We start from the raw sequence: 11,238 nt of genomic DNA, 5'->3' as shown, positions 1-11,238 counted from the left end.
AAATGACAATCTCTGAAAAGGCACACACACACACATCACAGCCTCAAGCCTAAAGCCTAAGTGGAACTGCCATGTGTCTCTACTGTGAGTCTGCAACAAAGTGTATTTTTGATTGGACGGGAATTAGGTCTTGTGTCCTGTAATCTAAAAACAAAATGATGCTAATGACAATGGAACCTCGCTTCCTGTTCCTCTCTCTACTTATGAGTACTTATCACAACAGGGGTTGTGTTAAACGATGACCTAGACCTAGACTTACTAATGAGTCTCCAGCCAATTTTTCTGTCTGGTCTCCTGTTATCTCTTTCTTTGAATGGGTCGGTGCCAGACAGTGTTTCTCAACTCCAGATGGTCCTGGGACGCATAGCCAGGATCGCACAGTTTTTTCCCAGCCCAGCACTAACACAACTAGATGATTCAACTAGGTGATCATCCAGCCTTTGGCTAAATGAGGTGTGTTAGTGCTGGGCTGGAACAAAAATGATCCTGTCACCATGTGGATACCTGCACAGACATTACTTCTCTCTCGAAGCTGTCTGTTGTCTGCTCTGTCTGAGCAAGCCACAGTGTTTGTGTGTGCATGCTTTTTTGGGGGATCAAATCCTGATCGTTAGGTCACCCAAGTTTAGATTCATTCCAGAGTTAGAGTCAATTCCAGATCAATTAATGTCTGTGGATTTTGACATGGAATTTCTCCATAAGAATATGATGTACTTCAAATCACTGTATTGACTGGAGTTGAGATGGAATTGACCCAGACCCTGATTCAAACAATAGCCAATCAATGCAATTGATTTGCTACATAATGATAAAGGCAATGGAATTCATAAATGCAGAATGAACACACATATACAACTCAACCTCAAAGTCTATCACATTCATAGATTCTCACCTTGGAGAAAATAGAAAACGTTCAAGCAGTTAGCAACTCTCCTCCCCCCATCCCGGTGATGGTATCTTCCTACCTAACTCCATTCAGATAACCAGCTGGTGTCTTTAGCCTATTCCCCTGGGGGTGGAACCTGAAGATGCACCAGCTTACAGGGTTCCCACACTGTCAGACAATGAGGGGTGGACTGCCACGGGTTAGCGATGCGCACGGCCCCCGCAGACAACAAAGACACACCACACAACACACCACACAGGGATAAGTGGCAAGGATAGGAGAGCGAGACGTAAATGATAGGAGCAAGATTATTACCTACAACTAAGTAGGCAGGGCTGTGATACTCTTCAATTACCACGTTGTATATAGTTTATGCACTCTTTCTCTGTCTCTATTCTCTCCTCTATTCATTTCACTTTTATCCTCTCTCTCTTTTTCTTTGTTTTGCTCTTTGAATCTCTCTGTTGCCTCCCCCCCATCTCGCTCAATCTTTCATCATCTTTATCGCACGACCTGTCCATCCATCTCCCATAGTTACACTTTCTCTATGTCCCTCTCCTTTCCCGGTCATTAAAATTCTCAGTCATTCCACGTAGCTAAAGTATGGGTCACTTGACTTCAAAATAATTAAGTTGCCGGGTAGGATAAAGGCCAACATGACAATGTATAATATTTACAGTTTGTATTGTTATTGAGGGAAGTGTTGTTGTGATCGGGGGAAAAATTGATACAGTTACATATCGCAATATTACTTTGGACTATACATATTTTTTTATTCTAGGTAGCGTTAGCTAGTGCTAGTTGGCTGTATCTGCGCCAGAACTTGTTTCTATTATGTCTCTTTCTTGTCTCTCTGCAGCAGGGAGCAATATGTTTGGAACATCAAATCACAAGAAAATCGCATTATCGAATTGCAATACATATAGAATCGTGAGAATCGCAATACATATCGTATCGGCACCTAAGTATCGTGATAATATCGTATCGTGATGGCAATTCCCTCCTCAAAACCAACATTTTCACTTCACGCCATTAAAAAGGCAAAGCGAAAGAAAGAAAAAAAGAAATGAAGAAAGTCATTTGTCTTCTCTTTCAAGGATGAATAGTTGCCGCCCACTCTCTGCAGACATCTCACCGCAAAATATAATATCTCTGGGAAACTTTGGTTCACGAGTCTGGTAAAATGATAATAGCTGATTTTCTGATGATTCACCAATGGCAATTGCTCTCTTGGGTTTTTGTCTTTTCAGCGTTAACCTGGGAGTTTTTGGGATCGGTATTTATTTGCCTGTTGGTTCACAGGAGACCGTAGGAAATTTGAGAATAGGTGTAGCTGTGGCAAAACAATCTATTAGATTAAAGATGAATCTACTCTTAATTATGAGGGCATTGTCATTGGTGGAAGACTTTCTTGGTGCGGCCAAGCCTTGTAGTTAACCCCTTGACATTTGGCTGGTTAGTATGAATGATGACTGTATTTTAGACTGGAATCCACCGTGGGAACAAATGTGAGAGTAGGCAGATTATCACAAGAAAGACACTTATCAAGACACTTTTACCAGGCTAAAGGCACAGTTAAGACCACAGGAGGTTGGTGGCACCTTAACTGGGGAGGACGGGTGGTAATGGCTGGAGCGGAGTACGTGGAATGGTATCAAATACATCAAACACATGGTTTCCAGGTGTTTGATGCCATTCCATTTGCTCCGTTACAACCATTATTATGAGTTGTCCTCCCCTCAGCAAACTCCACTGGTTAATACTAATCAAATGAATTAAATTTGCTTCCCAGTCTTCACATCAAAGATGCAAAGAGTGCCCCTGAACTGTCTTGTCACATGCCATTAAGACAAGCCAGAACAAGGTCAAGCCCCTCTCTGAAAACCCCCCGATGCAATGTTGAGTAAGTGGTTGTATAAAAAAATATTCCACTGGAATTGCATCGAAAAAAATAACTGTCTATGTAATGCGATACGTAGCGAACCTTGTTAGACACAGAATTTCATCGGTGGGTCATGGATATAAGAGCTATTTGGCCGTACCGCTGGGTGGTAAATCAACAAATTGATGCAGGGAAAATATTTTTCTATGCCTCTCTTCTCTTGCTCGTTGGAATGAATGATGGTACAGTTAGTTCCATAGAACATAGATACTTTTATTTTTATTTCTGGCCAATGACTGAACTTTTCAAGTATTTTCTCCAGACTTTCAGGAATAGTAGCTGTGGTTTCAGAATGTAGTTACAGCACATTACAAATTGATGTTACATTTCAAACCATGAATAGCCTAAGCAATTAATACATTTCTAATAAACAACTAGGGACACTAATAGTATTTTCTCCATCTCCAATTGCCATGCCCTGCGTTCTTGAAATTAATACTAATATTAGAACTGGAACGCAATGGGAATGTTGCTGAAACGTCTCCCTCCATTACTATGTGTAAAGCGGGTGGGAGCGAAATAAGTGGCGAGTTTAAGAAACCGCATTGCTTCGCCTTTGGCCGGGATCCAGATTGCGGGCCATGCTTGGAATATCTCCCTTTTATCGAATTACTCTCGGCAAGATTGTGGAGAGACCCATTTGCACACTAACCATAAACATCAGCACTGACTCCACGCTTCTCGCACAAACGGTGCCATGCAATAGGTTGTTTTGGCCCTCTGTCCCTTTCAGGGGAAAAATCCAACGCCATTTCGTGATATTGCACTGTCATCAAAAACTGGTCCCAGATCTGTTTGTGCTGTCACACAACTCTGCATGTGACAATGACCATAGGAGTTGGCAAGACACAAACAGATCTGGGACCAGGCTTGGATCATCATGGGTCATGCACCTAACACTTTTGATGGAGCTTTGATTGGTTCAGTTTGAACCACCCAAAAACATTTTGGAACGATTAAAGGTGAGTGGTTAGTATTGGAGAACTCAGTGGCCCTTCAAACACCATTAGGCTTACAACGTCGCATGACCCTAAGTGAATGGTTATTTTCAGTCATCCCTCTTCCCTCTCTTCATATCTCTCATTCATACCAGGACATGATGAACCCAAGATATTTCTTGATTTCTAGGTCGGATGTGTGTGTGAGAGAGATGGGGGGCTATTTGGGGAATTGGGGTGGGTCAACGTGTGCACGTGTGGGTGTGTGTAGGGTGATAGTCGTCTCGTGACAAACGCATTGGTGACTCAAAGAGGGGTGTAAGGCAGAGGAGGCAGGTGGGAGGAGCTATAGGAGGACGGGCTCATTGTAATGGCTGGAATGGAACATGGAACAGTGAATACTTAAAAGATATGGAACCACATGTTTGACTCCGTTCCATTAATTCCATTCCAGCCATTACAATGAGCCCATCCTCATATAGCTCCTCCCACCAGCCTCCTCTGGTGTAAGGGCTGACATTGCACAGATGAAATTCCCCACTAAAGCCCCCCTTCTCTATCTCTTTCTTTCACTCACTCACTCTCTCTCTCTCTCTCTCTCTCTCTCTCTCTCTCTCTCTCTCTCTCTCTCTCTCTCTCTCTCTCTCTCTCTCTCTCACACACACACACACACACACACATTGATATTGGCTGCTAGAGTCTGGCCAGTCCAGAAAAGCCCCCCTTTCCCTACACCCATAGCAACTCTTTGAGTAGCCACAGCTGCATGGGGCAACATAGGTATTCCATAAAAGTCTGGGATTCGCTATATCAGGTTTAATCAGTCATAACCTTGACCATCACAGCCTAGAAAAAGACCAAACCAAACAGATGTAACTGGACCATTATTTTCTTTATCTCTGCATTGTTGGGAAGGGCCAGTAAGTAAGCATTTCACTGTTAGTCTACACCTGTTGTTTACCAAGGTGAGATTGTATGTACTTGTGGCTTTAAATGTTGTCATTGTTTGTTTAAACAAACAACATTTGTGCATGATAGTCCATTAATTGAGGCCAACTGAACTGCATTGTCACAACTTTGATTTTCTTCATACCCGGAGGTTGCTTTCTATTCAGTAAAGTATATTTTCATGGCTTTAGAAAACTGTCGGCAGCTTGCCCCACAGGGCAGATAGATCTAGATAAGCTTCTCCATCAATAGAGAGAACACGTCAGTGTGTCCCACCCAAGACATCTGAAAAGGACCATTTTGAAAGAAGCTCCCATTTCTCACAGCCTTTAAATGGGCCAACGTGGCTTTAGTTCCTGGTTCTCATAAGAAGTGATGTATACTGTGGTGTACAGGGAGTTGGGACTATTATGACTGATAGAGGCTCAGCTATCACTGGCCACTTAAGCCCAACTTCTTCATTGTACTGCTGCTACCGTTTGTTCCCAACCACATTGTAACTAACCAGAACCCCACTGGATGCAAAATGTCCCTAGGTGACATTTCTTCTGGGATGGGCAACTCCAGTCCTCGGGTGCCGGAGTGGTGTCACACTTTTTCCACATATCTAATCAACACAGCTGATGAAACTAATTGCATTCTAAACTAAAGATCATGATTAGTGGATTATTGGAGAGGTGTGTTATCTGGGGCTGGGGTAAAAGTGTGACACCAATCAGGCCCTCGAGGACTGGCGTTGCCCATCCCTGATTTAGCACATATTTTGCTTTTTCACATATTTTTTTAGCTTTAGGCCTAACTGAATATATTATTTGGTAACACTTAAAATGAGGCCAACAGGTACTGTATAGGCTAATGCATTATTATGTGATCATATACAATGCTTTGAAGTCATACGTTGTTGTGCTTGCACCCCCCAAAAAATATACAGTTGAAGTCGGAAGTTTACATACACCTTAGCCAAATACATTTAAACTCAGTTTTTCACAATTCCGGTCATTTAATCCTATTAAAACTTCCCTGTCTTAGGTCAGTTAGGATCACCACTTTATTTTAAGAATGTGAAATGTCAGAATAATAGTAGAGAGAATTATTTATTTCAGCTTTTATTTCTTTCATCACATTCTCAGTGGGTCAGAAGTTTACATACACTCAATTAGTATTTGGTAGCATTGCCTTTAAATTGTTTAACTTGGGTCAAACGTTTCGGGTAGCCTTCCACAAGCTTCCCACATAAAGTTGGGTGAATTTTGGCCCATTCCTCCTGACAGAGCTGGTGTAACTAAGTCAGGTTTGTAGGCCTCCTTGCTCGCACATGCTTTTTCAGTTCTGCCCACACATTTTCTATAGGATTGAGGTCAGGGCTTTGTGATGGCCACTCCAATACTTTGTTGTCTTTAAGCCATTTTGCCACAACTTTGGAAGTATGCTTGGGGTCATTGTCCATTTGGAAGACCCATTTGCGACCAAGCTTTAACTTCCTGACTGATGTCTTGAGATGTTGCTTCAATATCTCCACATAATTTTCCTTCCTCATGATGCCATCTATTTTGTGAAGTGCACCAGTCCCTCCTGCAGAAAAGCACCCCCACAGCATGATGCTGCCACCCCCGTGCTTCACGGTTGGGATGGTGTTCTTCGGCTTGCAAGTCTTCCCCTTTTTCCTCCAAACATAATGATGGTCATTATGGCCAAACAGTTCTATTTTTGTTTCATCAGACCAGAGGACATTTCTCCAAAAAGTACGATCTTTGTCCCCAAGTGCAATTGCAAACCGTAGTCTGGCTTTTTTATGGCGGTTTTGGAGCAGTGGCTTCTTCCTTGCTGAGCGGCCTTTTAGGTTATGTTGATATAGGACTCGTTTTACTGTGGATATAAATACTTTTGTACCTGTTTCCTCCAGGATTTTCACAAGGTCCTTTGCTGTTGTTCTGGGATTTATTTGCACTTTTTGCACCAAAGTATGTTCATCTATAGGAGACAGAACGCGTCTCCTTCCTGAGCGGAATGACGGCTGCGTGGTACCATGGTGTTTATAGTTGCGTACTATTGTTTGTACAGATGAACGTGGTACCTTCAGGCGTTTGGAAATTGCTCCCAATAATGAACCAGACTTGTGGAGGTCTACAACTTTCTTTCTGAGGTCTTGGCTGATTTATTTAGATTTTTCCATGATGTCAAGCAAAGAGGCACTGAGTTTGAAGGTAGGCCTTGAAATAGATCCACAGGTACTCCTCCAATTGACTCAAATTATGTCAATTAGCCTATCAGAAGCTTCTAAAGCCATGACATCATTTTCTGGAATTTTTCAAACTGTTTAAAGGCACAGTCAACTTAGTGTATGTAAACTTCTGACCCACTGGAATTGTGATACAGTGAATTATAAGTGAAATAATCGGTCTGTAAACAATTGTTGGAAAAATTACTTGTGTCATGCACAAAGTAGATGTCCTAACCGACTTGCCAAAACTATAGTTTGTTAACAAGAAATATGTGGAGTGGTTGAAAAACAAGTTTTAATGACTCCAACCTAAGTGTATGTAAACTTCCGACTTCAACTGTATTGAACCGTTTCCAACTGTCCCAGTCAGAGAAAAATAATCAAAACAATTTTGTGAGTCTGTAATCTTGAATCTGATCCAAAAAGAATGGGGGAGTCGTCCACTTCGAGTAACTGCTTCTACTCTTCACTCATCCTCGGCCAAGTTCAGGCTATAGCAGATGCCTCCTCATTCATTCCACACTAATCCTCTGTCAGTATCTGGTCTGCATCATCTGCGGTTCGAGCCACCACCAAACCTTATCTTTCTACCCCGTGTCACAAGAGTGTTACTGTCCAACTGTTGTGCTGCACAGACAGGCCATGACGCTGCTCCTCATCACCTTCCAGGCCTTGAGCCTTTTACATTCCTGTCCAATGATGGCTGACCTCAATGCAGCTCTATATACAGTATCTTCTGTATAGTTACACCCCTTCTCTTTAGACTACATTTTGTGTTCAGTACTTGTCCATTTTGGCCAAACTGTATAGTAGTAGACAGAAAACAACTGGTTCTGGATTCCATTTGTTTTTTGGTTTCCATGCAGTGTGTAGTCTGTTGACATTGTTGAGTAGGCCAATTAACCATGTTAGCTTATTGTACATGCCTGCCTCCACAAATATTTTTACAATTTTTTATTTTGTTTTGCTGAAATCTGGGTTGAGAGAGACAGAGAGGAAGAGAGAGAGAGAGAGAGAGAGAGAGAGAGAGATAGAGAGAGAGAGAGAGAGAGAGAGAGAGAGAGAGAGAGAGAGAGAGAGAGAGAGAGAGAGAGAGAGAGAGAGGCAAGAATTACATAGGCAGACCGCTCCCTCTGCTGGCCCAAACCTCTAATCGATTTTAGAGCGCTTCAGAGAGACGTGTTTATTAATGTAACAATAATGAATTGTCAACATTTAACCAGCCAAATGAACATTCATTTAGCTTAATAAGCACATAGCTTCTGCTTACCACTTCAACATGACATTTTGAAAACGCAGGAAAACAGTTTCTCGTCCTGGCAAAGTTGTAGTCATTTAGCAGACGCTCTTATCCAGAGCGACTTACAGGAGCAAATAGGGTAAAGTGACTTGCTCAAGGGTACATCCACAGATTTTTCACATAAACCAGTGTGACCTTTCAGTTACTGGCCCAACCATAGAGATGGAAAGAGGCCTCATCATTGTATCTGTGCCATTATGGCGTCTGTTATTTAAAAAAATGTTGTGTCTTTTTTTGGTATTCTTTCTTAAAATTGCACCCAGTTGACTTCATTAAAATGATAGCAGCCCTCAATGGTACTGCCCCATGCAAAAATAGCCTTTTGGCCACTAGAGGCCTCTATGATTCTCTATGGGCCCAACGCGCTTAACCACTAGGTGGCTAAAATATTGCCTGCAATTATCATTATGTAAAAACGTTTGTTTCAAATATTAAACGGAACATTTGTTTTCAGTGAAAACATATTATTTTCTAATATTTATATAAGAGAGGTGGATTCTCTTTGCTGATATTATCAACATTACACTCATGTTCAGGCATCTTCAAGTCGACAATATTGAGAGGACCCAGAAATGGTGGACGTACGAGAAACTGCTGATTCTTGAAGGTGAGAACTAGCTAGCTAGCTAAACCTAGCCACAAGTTACCAAACATTCAGCTAGCCTGCGAGCTTTTACATTTGGTGAAAGACGACATTACTGAAGGTTACAACATGGAAAATGTGTGTCATTGTATGTATTAAGCATTATTAATTATTAATCTCTGAATGTATCATAAAGTCAGCTGTTTCACTAGCAAAAGCTGTACATAACTTAGCTAGCTAGCTATGCTAGGGCAGAGAATAGCCTTGTGCTCAAATGACTCAAATGAGAAGTCTAACCCACCCAAGACAGTTATTCGTGCTATATTGCAATTTGATCACTGTGACCAGTTGAACAATTTAAAACTGTCAAGAAAAGAGAAATGCATGGGACATGACACCCTTTTTAAAAAGTCTACAGTTTGACTGAATAGCAGGTTATAATGCATTAACAAATCAATGGTTCTTGACATACATTTGTTCCTTATGCTTGTGGTTATAGTTGAGCCAAGTGCCTTTCAATCATGGGATTGCAGACAATCTGGAATAATTACAAAGTCTTGATTGTAATGGGCACGAGCCTTGGACTCATACACTGGGGTTGGTACAACGTCAAGTCGCACCCTGCAGTACACAAGAATAAACAGGACTATATTCCTGAACCAGGCATTGTGGCATATGTTTCGCCACCTCAAGCCCCTGCCAAGGCAAAGTAGCTGGTGAAGGAGAGTGAGGTAAGCATGTTGGAGCACTTTATTATTGTTATGATTATCATCCTATCAATCTTGATGGAGTATGTGACATTTTCTTTCTGCACTCTAATCTAAGGCATGTCAAGGTCTTGTAGCAGCCTAATCATATTTCAAGTAACTCCTAAGTGACACATCCTTCAGTTGTGTAGATCACCTTCATTCTGAGTTGCCATGGTAGGGAACCACAAGTATCTTGTATCCTAATTTTTCTCTCTTTTGTCCAGTGACGTACACATCCTTCAGAAAGGACAACACCTACAAGGCTATATAGTGGACTGAGACTATGAAGCCCCAGAGCTGGTTGAGGAAGAACTGGCTGTGGGTGGCTGCAGGGTCCTTCCTCGGCATCCATTTAACCACCTGGCTCATGCAGAGGGCAATGAGAAGCGTCGCCCGCTCTGAGATGGCACTGAAAGAGAAGGATTCCCAGGAGTGACTGATGGTGAGGCATTTTGCCAGGGGACTGCTATCTATTTAATGACTCACGTGTGGAGTAAATGGAATTTAATTCTGAACTCAAGATAATGATGTAATTACCTGTGCTTGATTAGCTGTAAATGTTATTCCTCTGTTAGAGATCAAATAAAACGATGAATTTCACAATAGGTCGAACTGCAGAGTAATTTGCTTACAGGTGAACATATTTCACCCAGGGAAGACCAGGGCTGCATCTCAAGACACTTTACAGACATCACATAATCGATTACATTTAAAATGTCAGCCATGAAACACAAACATTTGATTATTTCCATTGAAACAACATTTGAGATTATATTAAATTAGGACAAGGAGTTGGTTTAAGTACCATTGCAATTGAGTGCAATATTGGGACCTCCATTCCTAACATGTTTAATCCCAAACATCTCTAAGGCCTTTTTCACACTCTTGTGCTGACCCAAACCGTACTGTGCTGGTTCATTAATTTTATTTTCACATGCCCCTTTCCAGCATGGTTCCAGCAACTATGGTGAATGCGTAACCAGGCCTGTGCAATAAAGCTCGGCTGGCTCAGTAATGTGGAAAGAGTTTAATATTTTCCGTCATCAGCACTGCTCTTTCTCCAGAGCAGTGCCAATGAAGGAAATTAGAACGCCACCTTGGATTGAAATATTGATGTGGTCAATGTCTGCTTTTAGTGGAATATGTTGTTGTGCTCTCTAAAACACGATACCCACATGAAAAAGCTTATACTACCCTCTAGGGGTGGAATTGGAGGATTACAACTACTGTCATGTCATAACAGTACTGTTAAGCTTGTCTGTCAAGAACATCAGGTGATGCAGTAGCTCGACTCTAGTTCCCGAGGGTGGCAATGTTTGCCAACTCTCTGGAACTTAATTGATTGATGAATGTCACTGCTTAGCCAGATATTCCATTTACATGATTTCCAGTAAGCTGAGCCTTTGTCCCACCCAATGAAGGATGGCATTGCCTTTGGACTTACCTAATCAACCAAGCAAGCATGAAATTAAAAAGTGTAATAATATATGCAGCAGTTATTAATCACATAATATTTGATTAACTGCATAAGAAAAACAAACCATGTGGTTTTTTTTTCAGACCCAAGGTAAATAAGCAGAGCTTTAATGAGCCTTTCCAAAAGTGAAGTAGTTAATCTGTCCAAGAGATCCGTTTTTGCACAAAGAGGAAAAGGCAGTCAGTCATCCCTTT

At 41.6% G+C, this 11,238-nt stretch overlaps 1 long non-coding RNA gene across 3 annotated transcripts; it reads left to right on the top strand.

Moving 5' to 3' along the window:
* Positions 1-8,771: 8,771 nt before the first annotated feature.
* Positions 8,772-10,172, top strand: LOC311113753. 3 transcript variants are annotated; one of them, XR_014611039.1, is made up of 3 exons: positions 8,772-8,842; positions 9,318-9,549; positions 9,792-10,172. It is a non-coding gene; the product is annotated as an uncharacterized lncRNA (long non-coding RNA). The 3 variants fall into 3 exon arrangements; XR_014611040.1 differs by having other exon boundaries at positions 8,832-8,966; XR_014611041.1 differs by having other exon boundaries at positions 8,839-8,956.
* Positions 10,173-11,238: the final 1,066 nt, after the last annotated feature.

The sequence above is a fragment of the Coregonus lavaretus genome, assembly GCF_964263955.1.
Source record: "Coregonus lavaretus genome assembly, chromosome: 40".
In the NCBI taxonomy this organism is placed as follows: Eukaryota; Metazoa; Chordata; class Actinopteri; order Salmoniformes; family Salmonidae; genus Coregonus; species Coregonus lavaretus.
This window is presented reverse-complemented; position numbering and strand designations above follow the sequence as displayed.